General features: G+C 51.1%; 1 protein-coding gene across 1 annotated transcript in view; it reads right to left on the bottom strand.

The window, feature by feature from the left end:
- The window catches only part of ACSF2 (acyl-CoA synthetase family member 2), a 1,184,899-nt gene that overhangs the window by 562,541 nt on the left and 608,902 nt on the right, over positions 1–13,456 (bottom strand). The window lies entirely within an intron of this gene.

Genomic DNA, 13,456 nt, shown 5'->3' with positions numbered 1-13,456 from the left:
TCAGGAAAACCCCAAAACACAGCGCCTGAAAGAAATAAAGAAGAATAGTGAGAACTTTGGCAACAAAGACATTTAAGCAAACTATACCAAGCATCCATTGGCATAGAGACTTACCTACTGAGTCAAGTTATTCAAGACTCCGCTACAGTCCCACAGGATCAGTGAAGCAACTAGATCCAGAGAAGAGGCTAGAACTTACCGTGCCCCTCCGTGTAGTTGCAGGACAGAGAACTCGCCATTGAAACACCCAGGGTGAGGCATAAACAGAGAGGGGCACTAGGAGGTTACGGGAGGTGGGAGCCAAACCCGCTCCTCATGGCTGGTTAACATCTCGTTTCGACAAACGCTTCCTGGGAAGTGATAGTGAGAGAGAAGACATCCAAACAATCATCACTCAGCCTCGTGCAACGCGTGTGCAGACGTCCCTCTTGCAGCTTTGTGCGACGCCCCCTTGGAGATCAGGTGAGCATGATAAAAGCCGAGGGAGTGGCCCAAGTGGCCACCCTGTTTATGACTTGCCAAGGGGCATGGCGCTGGAATGCGATGGCTGTTGCCTTGGCCCTGACTGCGTGGGCGTGCATGTTCTGGCCCTCGTATGCTCCTTTGATGGCCGAGACCATCCAGTGGGATATGGAGGCCTTGGAGGCCCGCTGGCCTGGTCTTGCACCTCTGAAAGTGACAAATAGGGCGTCTGCTTTCCGGATGCCCTTGGTCTTGTCAAGGTAGAATTCCAGGGCACGCCTGATATCCAGGCAGTGTACAACTCTATGTGCCTCATCCTTAGGATCGGCAAAGAACGTAGGAAGGACTATTTCCTCGTTCAAATGGAAAGCAGATGGCACCTTAGGCAGAAATGCTGGATGTGTCCGCAGGACTACCTTGCCCCTATGAAAGGTATTATATGGTTCTGAGGCGGCCAGCGCCTGGATTTCGCTGACTTTGCGAGCCGAAGTGGGGCCGACTAGCAAGGCCGTCTTAATGGTGACCAACCTGATGTCTGAGGATGCCATTGGCTCGAATGGTTTGTGCGCCAGGGCGCCCAAGACTATGTTCAGGTCTCACACAGGGTGTGGCCTCTTGATGGGCGGGTCGAGCCTTGCGAGCCCTGTCAAATGCTTCTTGACAATCGGATTGGAGGAGAAGAAGACCCCCTCCTCCGAGTTTCTGTAAGCCCCGATGGCTGCGAGGTATGTGCGGCAGAGAAGAAGAGTATGTCGTCCAGAGTACATGCCAGGGGGTCAATATCCCTGCAGTCTGCCCAGTGGCAGAACCTGGTCCAATTACTTTTAAACTGGGCCCTGGTAGCCTTGCTCCTTGTACCCTGTATGATTTCCAGATTAGCCTGGGAGAGGCTGAGGTGTCTTAGTGTTACCTGCTCAGGAACCACGCTGTGAGGGCTAGTTTCTGTGGCGCGGGGCGGATGACCCTGCCCCCCTGCTGCGCCAGCAGATGTGCTGGGCCCATCGGAATGTGAATCGTTGGCATCTCCGAGAGACTGAGCAGCTCCGAGAACCATGGCCTGGCTGGCCACCATGGAGCTATTAGAATGATGTTGAGCTGGCAAGACTCCTTGATCTTGCAAATCACTCTGTGAATCAGGGGAGTGGGCAGAAAGGCATACGCTGTCATGCCGTCCCACTTAATCCAAAATGCATCGCCCAGGGAGCCGGGGCCCTGTCCCTGCCAGGAGGTAAACTGAGGGCACTTCTTGTTGTGCCAGGTGGCAAAGAGATCCACCTGGGGACGACCCCATCTGTTGAAAATCTTCTGAATAACTAGGTCGGTTAGCTGCCACTCGTAATTGTCCACTCCCAACCTGCAGAGCCTGTCCGCCTCCTGGTTGGATTCCCCCAGAAGGTGGACTGCCATGAGGTATATGTCGTTTTCCAGGGCCCACTTCCACATGCTGATTGCCGGGTCTGCACAGAGGAGGGGATCTGGTGCCTCCCTGCCTGTTGACAAAGTACATGCTGGTAGAGTTGGCTGTCTGGATGAGGGCGACCTTGCCCCTGAGAAGTGGAAGGAATGCCCCGAGAGCTAGCCAGATGGTGTTCAGCTCCAACCAATTGATGTGGTACTCCTGCTCCTGTCGAGTTCAGGTGCTGTGGACCGAGAGAGCGCCCAGGGTGGCTCCCCTGCCCTCAAGCGAGGAGTCCGTGGTGATGGTGACCTGCAGGGTGGGAGGCCCGAAGGGCTTGCTCGACCGTAGGTTGCAGTCCAGGGACCACCATGTGAGGTCCTGGTGGAGAGATGGAAGAACGTTGATCATGTCGGATTGAGAGCCCCACTCCTGGTTCCATGAGGCCACAAAGTGCAGCTGAATCCTCCTTATCCTTAGTCTCATGTGTGGGACGGCTAGTAGGACCGCCGCCAGGAGACAAAGGAGATGCTGGTAGCACCATGCCAAGGTCACCTCTCTGCTGAGGAAGTGGGCAGTGGCCCTCTTGATGGCCGAAATCATGTCCTCCGATGGAAACACCTTCTCGGAGCATGTATCCCAGATGAAGCCCAAGAACATCAAAGTCTGTGTGGGCTGCAGCTGCGACTTCTCGAGACTGAGCAAAAAACCCATATCGTCCACTGTGTTCATAGGGGCATGGAAAGAGTGGTGAACTGCTTGCGGAGATGTAGCCCTGACAAGCCAGTCGTCGAGGTATGGGTAGATGTGGAGGCCCTGCGCTCTGAGGAGGGCAGCCACAGTATTCATGAGTCTGGTAAAGACCCTGGGGGCCAAGTTGAGGCCAAAAGGAAGGACCTTGTATTGGAAATGGTAGCCCATGATCCTGAACAGTAGGAAAGAACAATAGTGGTGCTAAATCGGGACGTGTAGGTACGCGTCCTTCAGATTCAGGGAGCACATCCAGTCTCCCTTGCACAATGTCTCCGCTATAAAAGCTGGCATAACCATCTTGAATTGCTTTAGAGATAAGGATAGGTTGAGGGTGGAAAGGTCCAGCACAATTCTGAGGCCCGCCTGGTTCTTTTTCCGAATGGCGAAAATCCTGCAGTAAAAGCCCAAGCTTCGCTGGGAGGCCTGGCTCTCTACGAGTGACAGGATCTCTGCCAGAAGAGTTGCTGTCCCAACTTGAGGGAGTGGAGGGGAGGAAGGAGGAGAGGCTGGGATGGGTAGGCGGTACCCTGTGTATACTACATAGAGGATTCAGGGGTCTGCGAAATTCTGGTGCCAGAAATGTGCATGGAGAGCAAGCCTGCCCCCCCTCTGGAGACACAAAGACCTCGGGGGTATGTCATGCCTTTTTTCTCTCTGAGGCTGTTGCAGAGGAGGGGGACTGGAAAAAGCCCTTCCCCTGACCCCCTTTTTGTTGCTTGCCCCTATTAGGAGTCGGTAAGCGGTCTGGCTGCCTGGATCTCCGTTCCTGGAAGCCGCTAAACCCTCCATATGTACGCCCCATGTCGGAGCGCTGCTGTCACTGGGTGTACGATTTGGGCATGGTCTTTGTCAAGATGGATAAAGACTTGGCCTTCGTGAGCTGTTTTTCTTTTTGTCGAGCTCCTCGTCCGTGGTGGAGTGGAAGAGGTGCCCCCCATGAATGGCAGGTCTAATATGCGTTCCTGGAATTTAGTTGCCCGGTGCCAGGCTGTCCTTCTCATGTCCGATACAGATGGCACAGCCAGAGGTGTCAATATGGGGCATGGTGGATTCCATGAGGTCCTGCGCCACCAGCTTGGCCTCAGCCAGTCCCGCCTTAAAACAGGGTTTGCTCTGCATAGGGAGTACCGACAGGAAGACTGGAATTTCCCCGCCATAACCTCTGGATAGCGGCAGCCAGCATGGCATCAGCGTTAGCCTGATGACAATGCAAGGATGCGTTGGAATACAGCTTCTTCCCATACGCCTCCAAGATCTTCTCCTCCTTACATAGCAGCATCGCAGAGGAGGCGGCTGAGGACGACTGTGGCTTGGAGTATAGTGACGCCGCAATCACCGAGGAGTGTGGCTGAGGATGGGCCGAAAGCAAGAGTGTATCCCCTTCCATCTGCCTTTACTTGGTGTCCAGGCGTCGATTGACCGGCTGGACAGAGTGGGGCTTGAGCCAACCCTTCTTGGCCAGGGAGACGACATCGGTCTGCAGTCGAATTTCTGTTTGTCCGAGGGGCATTACGTGAGAACTTCAGCAAGCACCCTCTCTGCCGTTTGCGCAACCTCGGGTTGAGGTAGGCCCAGATACTCCACCAGCCATGCAAGAAGTTCATGGAAGGCCCTGGCTGAAGATGGCCTCCTCATCGGTATCCTGTGGGTCCAGAGGATCCTGCGCAGGTGGAGGAGTAGCGGGAGCCAGAGCCTCGGGTACAGGGACCGGAGCTGACGGCTGTGGCAGAGGCTTGTACCAAACCACCTGAGGAGTTGGCTGGGGAGCCGGAGGCAGAGGCTGTGCCCAGGGTGCCGGCAGAGGAGCCTGTGGTGCCGGTAGCATCAGAGGGAGCACGACCCTGATGGCCTCCCCGAGGATAACCCCCATCCAAGGGGACTTCATGAGCCTGAGGAATCTCTCCAAAAACTTGTCTTCACAGGCCGGAGGAGTGGTAGGGGATACAGATGGGGTAGCGGGAGGCTGCTGGAGCTGCTTTGTACCCTGCCCGTATGGATGCAGAGCGAACCTACCCTGCACAAATGAAGGATAGGCTGTAGGCCACGTACCTGGTTGAGGCCAGTCCCACCTTGACACTCATTTTTCACCGAACTCCTGCAATGGTGTCGGACTGCCACGTGCCTGAATCGTGTTGCTCGGCTCGTTGGGCCCAGCCTCCTCCAAGACTCTTGAGTGTGGATCACAAGGCCTACCCTGCTCCTCGGGCCTATACCCGGTAGGTGTGGCATCCTCGGCCCGTGGGCCAGTAGAGCTTCATTTGGGCGCCCCCTCGGCTGTATTGCCAGTACTATGGCGTGGCCCCTCTGACATAATACCGGTAAAAGAGAGGAGCCCCTCAGGTGTAGACCCGGTCAAAGAACCTTCCGGTCCCTCAACACCATCACCGGCAGTATCCCGTGCGGAGGAGTACTTGGGAAAGAGTCTCCCTTGCGGGGTGCTATGGAAAACAGAGGCCCTACCTTGGGCCTGGCTCGATGTTTCACAAAGTTCTTGAGGTCCTCTGGAGGCGACTTCTGGAAGAGCTCCCTCCACCTGGCTAATCTGTTCTTCAGCCGCCATGATGAAAGGGCGTTGCACGCTGTACAAGCTTGCCAACTGTGGTCTGGGCCAAGGCAACTTAGGCAGACAGCGTGGGAGTCTGAATTCGGGAAGAGAAGTCACAGGAAGGTCACCTGCTGAACCTTGTGGAAGTCGATATGCACCGGGGATAAAGCGCGATGCCCGAGGACCGAGCGCCTGAATGATAAAAAAGACAAAAAAGAGAAGAAGTATCCGTGCATGGAATTACATGGCCAAAGCCAAACCCAGGAGCGCTGGTGAATTCGGCCCGTTCCCGTCGACGCGGAAATGGGGACTGAGGTGTCGCGCCGGAGGGCGGAGTCAGGGCAGCGCATGCTCCCAGGGCCGCACCCCCACGCCTCTAAATTTAAAGGGGAAGAAGGTATTTTCTGGTGAAAAAGGTTCCGTCTCCCATCCCTTGGAAGGGACGCCCATGCAGTATGGAGGAAAGGGGACGGGACGTAAGAGTAGGTTGGAATACCAAATTTGCTGTGGCATTGGTTCTTTTTGATTGCATTCATTACTTGTAGAAGAAGCAGGATTGGAGGGAATGTGTATAGGAACAGGCCTTTCCAGTGCATGGAGAAAGCGTCTCCAAGATCCTCCCTTACGGGTACCTGCTGGCAAACTGGTCACACTTGGTGTTGGACGCTTTGGCGAGCAAGTCAATCGGTGGGCAACCCCACCTTGAGAAAAGACGAAGAACTTGATCTTGATGGAGTGCCTGTTTGTGGCAGGATCGCAGTTCCTTGCTGAGGGAATCTGCAATAGTATTGTGGAACCCTGCTAGGTGAAAGGGAATGAGAAACATGCCCTGGTATGGCGCCCCGTGCCAGTGTCTGTGCCTCCCTGGACAGAATGGGAGAGCGAGTCCCTCCCAGTTTCCTGATGTAGAAACAATGTGGTGGTGCTGTCTGTGAAAATACAAAATACCATACCTTGAAGCTGGGGTTGGAATTACCCGAGAGCCCAGAACACAGCTAGGTGCTCCAACACATTGAAATGCAATATCTTCTCTTCCACCTGCCAGAGTTCTCTGGTGTGGAACCTTCCGGTGTGTGCTCCCCAACCTTTCAGGTAGCAGTCTGCTGTCACCGTAGTCTGATGTGCCGGTGGGCGAAAGGGGGCGCCTTGCGTGAGGTGCTGTCAAAATGCAGCCACTAATGCAGAGTCCGGCGAAATGCTACGTTGAGTGAGATCTTGTCGTTCCAGGAGCTCGACAAGTGTTTCCACCTGGTATCTAGGAACTCCTGGAGAGGTCTCATGTGCAGTCTGCAGTAAGGTACTTGCAGGAAGCATGAGGAAATCATCCTGAGGGTTGACTTGATTGAGTCAACTTTTGTCAGTTGGAGAAAGGACAGTTGCAGAATCTTGCCAAGTATGGCCTTGCCCCTCTCCTCCGAAGGGGTATCTAGACACTGCAATGTGTTGAGTTGTGAGACAAACAACAGGTCGTTCTGAGATGGTGACACACATGACACAGAAAGTTTATGGAGAATCCCAGTGAAGTCAGGCATTGGATGGTTTGCTCAGTGTGTTGCAGGGCTAGTGGGTGAAACTGCACACAGATTAGCCAGTCATCCAAGTAAGGGCAAACATAGATGCCTACGCAGCGCAGATGGGCAGCTACTGGTGCGAGGCACTTGGTGAATACCCTTGGTGCTGTCTCTAGTCTGAATGGCAGTGCCTTGAATTGATAGTGCTTCTTATGCACCACAGAGCGAAGGAAAGGTCTGCGCTTTCGATGGATGGGTATGTGGAAGTAGGAATCCTCCAAATCCAGGAACAAGAGGAAATCCCCGTTTCACTTGTTCCAGCACATGCTAAAGAATGACCATGCAGAACCTTTTCTCACCGGAAAGTATCTGGAGTACACTCCGGAGCGATGAAACAGCTTCTATGGCCCCTTTTCACAGCTCGGACTGGAACTCTTGAAGGAGGAGTGGAAGGTGTTATTCATGCCTTGATAGTGGGGGAATGGAGGGCCATTTGCCTTGAAATTCCAGCATCTGGACGATGTTGAGCACCCATTTCTCTGTGGTGCTGTTTAGCCATTGCTCGACTAACTGCGATAGCTGGCCTCCCACTGGGATGCTGAAATGGGGGCTCAAGACCCGACATTGGTCAGGCTTCTTTCAGGGTTTGCGTGCGGGTGAAAGCACTGCGTTGCCTTTGCGTACCTCCATACACCTGCACTCTTCCTCTGTATGCCTCCTGAGAACTGGTGTGGGATGATTGACGATTGGTACACTGATAATCCCTGGATGCTCTGGAGAATATGCCCCTCCTGCGGACCGAATTGACCGTCTTCTCTGTTGAAGGGTACTCATAGACCGAGCAGTATTTGTGTCTGTTTTCATGGCTAACAGTGTCTTATAGACCTTTTTCTCAAATCGATCCATCCCATCAGAAGGCTTGTCCATAACCTTCGACTAAACATCAGGGTGAAAGTTTGTGACATAACTACCCCTGGCACCCTAGGACTGCTCAGTTGCACATCTGGCAGAAGCCTGTGTCAGCAATGTCCAGAGTCACAGGGATGGCATGATCTGAGGCTGCTTCTCCCTCATGGGAGGGAAGCAAGAGTCTAATCCTGTTTATCATCAGGCAGGAAGTCCAAGATGGGACCCATCTTGTACCATCATTCCCTGTTGTACCTGGAGAGAATGGCCAAGGAATTGACTGCATTATTGGTAGTTGTGGCTGTGGTAATTTACATGCTTGCCTTCCTTGTGCAGGGGCACCATGCAAGGGGAGGACGGGTTGGCAAACTCTTTTCTTGTGGCAACAGATACCACAGAGTTGATGCCTGGCTAAGTGCGAAGACATTTTGGAGCGGAATCTGAAACTTTATATTTTTTCTCCAGTCGGTCTTTCTTTGGAGGTGCTAAGGATTCTTCATGCTCAGCAGCCCATCATCCCACATTTCGTCAAGCATTGGGACGGTAACGACCGATTTTATGGAGGCTTCCCGCCTCTGCAAAAGGAACCCCTCCTTTCGTTGTTCCTCTGGAACAAGGTCGAAAAGCTTCACAGCTTGCCTGAGCAGAGCATGGAAAGAGACAATTTCGTCTGGAGGCAAATATCTGGAAGGCATGTCTTGCACGTCTGGTGGCTCGCAAATCAGGCAGCACCAGGTCTTCATACTCATCAGTAATAGTATGTCGGGTCTGTAGCTCAATGGACTAATGCACCAACTCCAGGGACCTGTGTTTGGCCTCATGGGCACAGGTTTGAATACGGGCTAGTCCACTTAGCCCTTCAACCTTCCAAGGTCAATAAAATGAGTACAATTAAGGTTGGTTACAATAAACATCTGCTATTGGTCATTAGCGCCAAAGTCACCCACTGGGTGTGAGCGTGCGCTCTACACAATGTGAAGGCATCAGGAAGTAGACACAGACAACAGAGTTAAGTTTGGGCTATAAACTTGTATTAAAATCACAATGAGGTGAGCATGCCCTATGCTAAGGTGGGATTTCCCAACATAAAGAAAACTAAGGATAATCTGTGTCAGGAAGTCCAGCTTCTTCCAGCTCTTGGTCATAAAGGGGCTCTCCCTTCCCCAGGATTCCAATCAGTTCAATGTCACTCAAAAGGGGTTCCATTCCCCAAGCATTCAAGTCTCTCACTGTTTTCACAACAATTCCTTGGGATTCTTCCCAGCTCTCAGTCTCTTGGCTCTCATCAAAATCATAAAGTTCAACTCTAAGTTCACAATGCACAGGCTTTTCTGTATATTCAACCATAGACTTATAGATGCTTCAAGTGGCTTCTCCTTAGTGGTGTGTGTTTGGTCTAGGTGCTGTTGTCAGACCACATGGTCCACCCATTATAGGTCAGGTAACTAACACACCTGATTGGCTTCCTTTTCTCCAGTTGCACCACCACAGTTTCAGCTCAACAGTGGTATCAGATTTATATTATGTCAGTCTTTTCCAACACTTGTCTTACCACTATTCACTTGTTGAAGTATTACACCCTTTTCGTAGTTTTGCTATAACTTGCACAATTCCTCTTTTCCTTATGGCTTCAGCCAATGCTTGCCTTTTCTCAACTTCAACAATGCACGGTTCATCATATTCATTACAAATGCTTGCTTTCTTCAGTTTATCTGATTCACAGTTCCTTTGTATCATGGAACGTTTTCCTCTGCTGTCCATGCATGTGCCATTCAGGTATTCAAAATGCTTTTCATTCATATTCAAAACAATGTATTAGCAAATTCCCAGTTCACTCTCATGCTGGAAATGTGCGCCCTGCTCACAGGTTTCTCATTGACTTTCAACTTTACTTCTTTTCTGGCCCTTACGCTGCCTTTTCAATAGCTTCACAGTTCGGTTTTCTTAAACCGCTCTTTTCATAAAGTTCATCAACCTTCACAACATTGTTTGCATCCAGCATCTGTGTTTTACCTTTCTGAAGCGGCAATCGCCTTGCCTCCGTTTCCATATGCGGCTCGTACCACAGTATCCCGGAGTCACACAGCCTCACTTGGCTTACCGGGGATGCTGTCTTCTGGTGCCTTTCTCCACTCTGCTCGGTTGTTTGTGGCTGCTGCTCCAGGCTCGGCAGGCCCCTCTTCTTGGGTCTCGGACACCTCGGGCTGCTGGGGAGGGACTCTCCTCGACTCCTGGAGGTCGGCAGCCTGCCCCTTCCACTGGAGACCTTACGACAACGCCAGGCACAGTCTGCTTCTGCTGTGATATCTCTGCAGCACCATGGCACTACAGACACGCGTCTCCCTGCTTCTTCCTCTGGCCTCTCAGTCTGCACACATTCCACAGGAGCTCCGGTTATCTCTATTTGCCTCACCTGAGCGTGCCATTCATATCGCCCCTTTGGCTTCAGTTGCAGGCTGTCCATGTTGTTTACCCAACATTCTTGGTACTCAGCATCCCTCTTCCTCGTCCCAGTAGCAGAGTGGTGTTTGTGTGTGTTTGAACTAATAAAGAATGGATGTGTGTTCATATGTGGTCTATTCCTTGTCTCAGTACCATAGTGGTATATATTGGGAGATGATTTTCTAACACAGTAGGGAAGGGGTTGGAAATACCCAATAAAAGCCTGGGGCACATCCGATTCCTGATGAAAGGGAAATGGAGATATTGTGTCTCACCCTAGGGTGTCTCACCCCCACCCCCCAAGTCTCCTCCTCCCAAGTGATCCTCCCACACATATCCACCCCCAGGGTCAGGATCCAAAAGCAATGGCCTTTCCCAGGCCGTCTGTGGGAGGATATGATGGGTAACAAAGTGAGGATGCCCTCAGATTCCTCACAACAAGGGAAAGGCGAGGATCCTGATGCTGTTAGACCTCAGCGCAGCATTTGACTTGGTGGACCACCAATTGCTGCAAAAGGCACTGGATAAAATAGCAGGTTGTTCTCCGGCCACTTTGGCATGGCCGACATCTTTCCCAGCGGACCGGAAAGCAAGGGTGCACTGGGTGGAAACATTTTCCGAGGCCACTTTTATCAAATTTGGAGTCCCTCAAAGGGCAAGTCTATCTCCTATATTAGTCAACTTGTATATGAGATGCCTTGCAACCTTTTTGAAAGCGTTGGCGTGTTTTTCACAAACTATGCCAACAACACCCAGCTGGTCTTTGAATTGGAAGGTGATCATCTTAGAGGCAGTGCCAGAATAACTGAAATATATAACATCATAGACAAGTGGATGAAACACAATTGGATGTGTTTGAATAATACCAAGACGGAGCTGTTGATTTTCGCAACACACCAGGCCAGAGCAAAATTAGGCGTAGAATATAAAGCCTTTGTTATTTAGGAGGCAATCATCCCAGTAATGACGCAGGTCAAAACGTTAGGGATGATGGAGGCATCAGTGGGGTCTGAGGTACAGGTCAAATACCTTCATAAGAACAACGCTTATACCTACGCCTACTGAGAGCCATCCGTCCTTTCTTAAATGAGGAAAACACGGCCACGATTGCCAGGGCCATTATTCTATCACGATTGGACTACGGCAATGCCTTGCTGCTAGGTGCCCCCAAGAAAGAAATTGAGAAATGCCAGGTTATGGAAAACAACACTGTTTGTATCATCAAAAGGATAAGGAACCGAAAGCCAATAACGGAAGGATAGAAATCACTGCACTGGTTAAGTATAGAGGAAAGAATTGCATTCAAATCCATGACCATAGTACACAGATGCTTATATGGCAAGGCCCCTATGTATCTTATGAAATAATTCTCTAGATACATTCCATCGAGATATTTAAGATCAGAAGATCAGGGTTGGATGAAAGCGCCACGTTTTAGTCGAACAACAGGTATGGGGAAATCCTTCCCGGTACAGGCAGTGAAACACTGGAATAAATTGCACCTGACCCTTCGGCTGGAAAAAAAATCACCAGACATTTAGGAAACATCTTAAAACTCGTTTGTTTAAATAAGTTACTGTCATCCAAGCGATTGCCCCAAATCAGTACCCCCAGTAATTATGTGTTGTTTGTCCTTAGGCTGTTCTGTTTTGTGTTTCACGTGCCCCGATGCCTGCAGGCAGTATCTGTGTCTGTGAGCATAGCTGCAGGGCAGCAAACAACTGAGGAGTTGGTCTTGGAGGGCATGATGGCAGAGCCACTGCCTCACATGAAGGCCATGGAGAAGGACTTCTACTTGGCCTACCTGGGCCAAGTAGTGGGGCTGGAAGAGGTAGGCCCTGCTGCAATTCAGTCACAAATTTTGTAGGGTAGACAGACTGTCTACAGACATACCTCTGGGTGGTGCTGGTGTTCCCATGGGAACTGTAGGCACAGCCACTGGTGGAACAGCCACTGGTCGCTGGGGAGGTGCTGGCAGAATTGGGTCCAGTTCGTCCTCCATTTCCTCATGTTCAGACAAAGCCTCCAGAGGCTCTTCATCTCCTGAGAACCCACTCTCTTGCATTTACTGGTCAGGAGGTCTCACTGGCACCAGGGCGAAGAATAGTTTAGTTTTAGTTGGCCACTGTAGGAGAGAGAGAGAGAGAGAGAGAGAGAGAGAGAGAGAGAGGTGGGGTTTCTCCTTGTGCACACTTGTGCTCCTAGTAAATTAGGTGATCACTGGTTCTTTGCTGGCCTTGGAGGCAGGGCAATCCTGGACACTGTCATAGTCATCAAGCATTAGTCAATGGAGTAGTCGTCGACGAGGTGATAGATTTTTGACGATGGACCGTCGACAGGGTTGTCGACGGTAATGTCGTTGATGAGGTAGTGGTCGAAGTAACTGGCATCAATAACAATTTTCACCTGTGGCTCGTAGACTGGGTAGACGTTGTGTGTGTCGAAGGACCTCTCGTCTCAAAAGAATGAGACGAGTGTTTTGACGTCACCGTGATTGTAGACGACACGGCTGTAGGCGGGCCAGAGATTGGGCCGCTGCTGTTGACGGGAGTGGGGGTTAAATCATGCGACTTATGCCCCCTTCTAGGTTTCTACCCCAGGGAAGTGTCCTCATGGGATATCAACCTCTTTGTAGAGGGAGTCAGATCTACGGGTCTGCCAACCATGGCAGAGGCATGACTCCAGACCGAGGCAGAGTGAGAAGCCCTGGCACCCTCTTCCAGCCAAGCCATCAACCTTCTGTGGCGATCCTTTAGAGTCTTCATGGAGAAGGCTTGGCAAATGGAGCAGTTGTCCACATCAGTGCATTTCTTGTGTTGATCGTCCACAAATATGTTCTTGAGGCAGCACTTAGAGCAAGGCCTGAAAAGGGTTTTCTTGCAGTCGTCTGCTATGCCTTCATGGAGAGGGTCCCAAAATTGAGAAGAGGGCCTCTCTGAGAAGATCGTCAGATGTTCATAAGATCATCAGATATTCAGGACTTCACCAGCAAGGGATCCCTACTACCAGCGGACACAGCATTGGCTGATGATGAAGATAAAGTTTGAAAATGTTCTCAAGAAGAGACGAAAAAGCAAACATTTCGAGGAGCGAAAAAACAAGGACTCAACACGTAAATGTGCAGTAAAAATCTGAAGAGGACCACCAGGGGCGGATCTAAGGAGGACCACTGCAATTGACTGGGGCAGTATGACCCAAAGTGACAGCAATGGGCCATATACAAGTACCAAGCACTTTCTAAGTTTAAAGCAAATGTGCTTTATTATTACATAGGTTTCCCATCCTGACGACAGGGAATATTCATGAGCATGCAAATCCATGAAAGATACAAAGCCGGAGAACCATGTGTTATGCTTTTTGCATGATTGTACACAGATTTCAGCACTGAAGGGCATTTTCCTCAGTTTCGCTGCCAGAGCAAGGACATGGATCCAACTGCAC

Source organism: Ambystoma mexicanum, chromosome 3q (genome assembly GCF_040938575.1).
Source record: "Ambystoma mexicanum isolate Mex_15411 chromosome 3q, UKY_AmexF1_1, whole genome shotgun sequence".
Lineage (NCBI taxonomy): Eukaryota > Metazoa > Chordata > Amphibia > Caudata > Ambystomatidae > Ambystoma > Ambystoma mexicanum.
The sequence above is the reverse complement of the archived record's forward strand: the minus strand, read 5'-3'. Positions and strand labels throughout refer to the sequence as shown.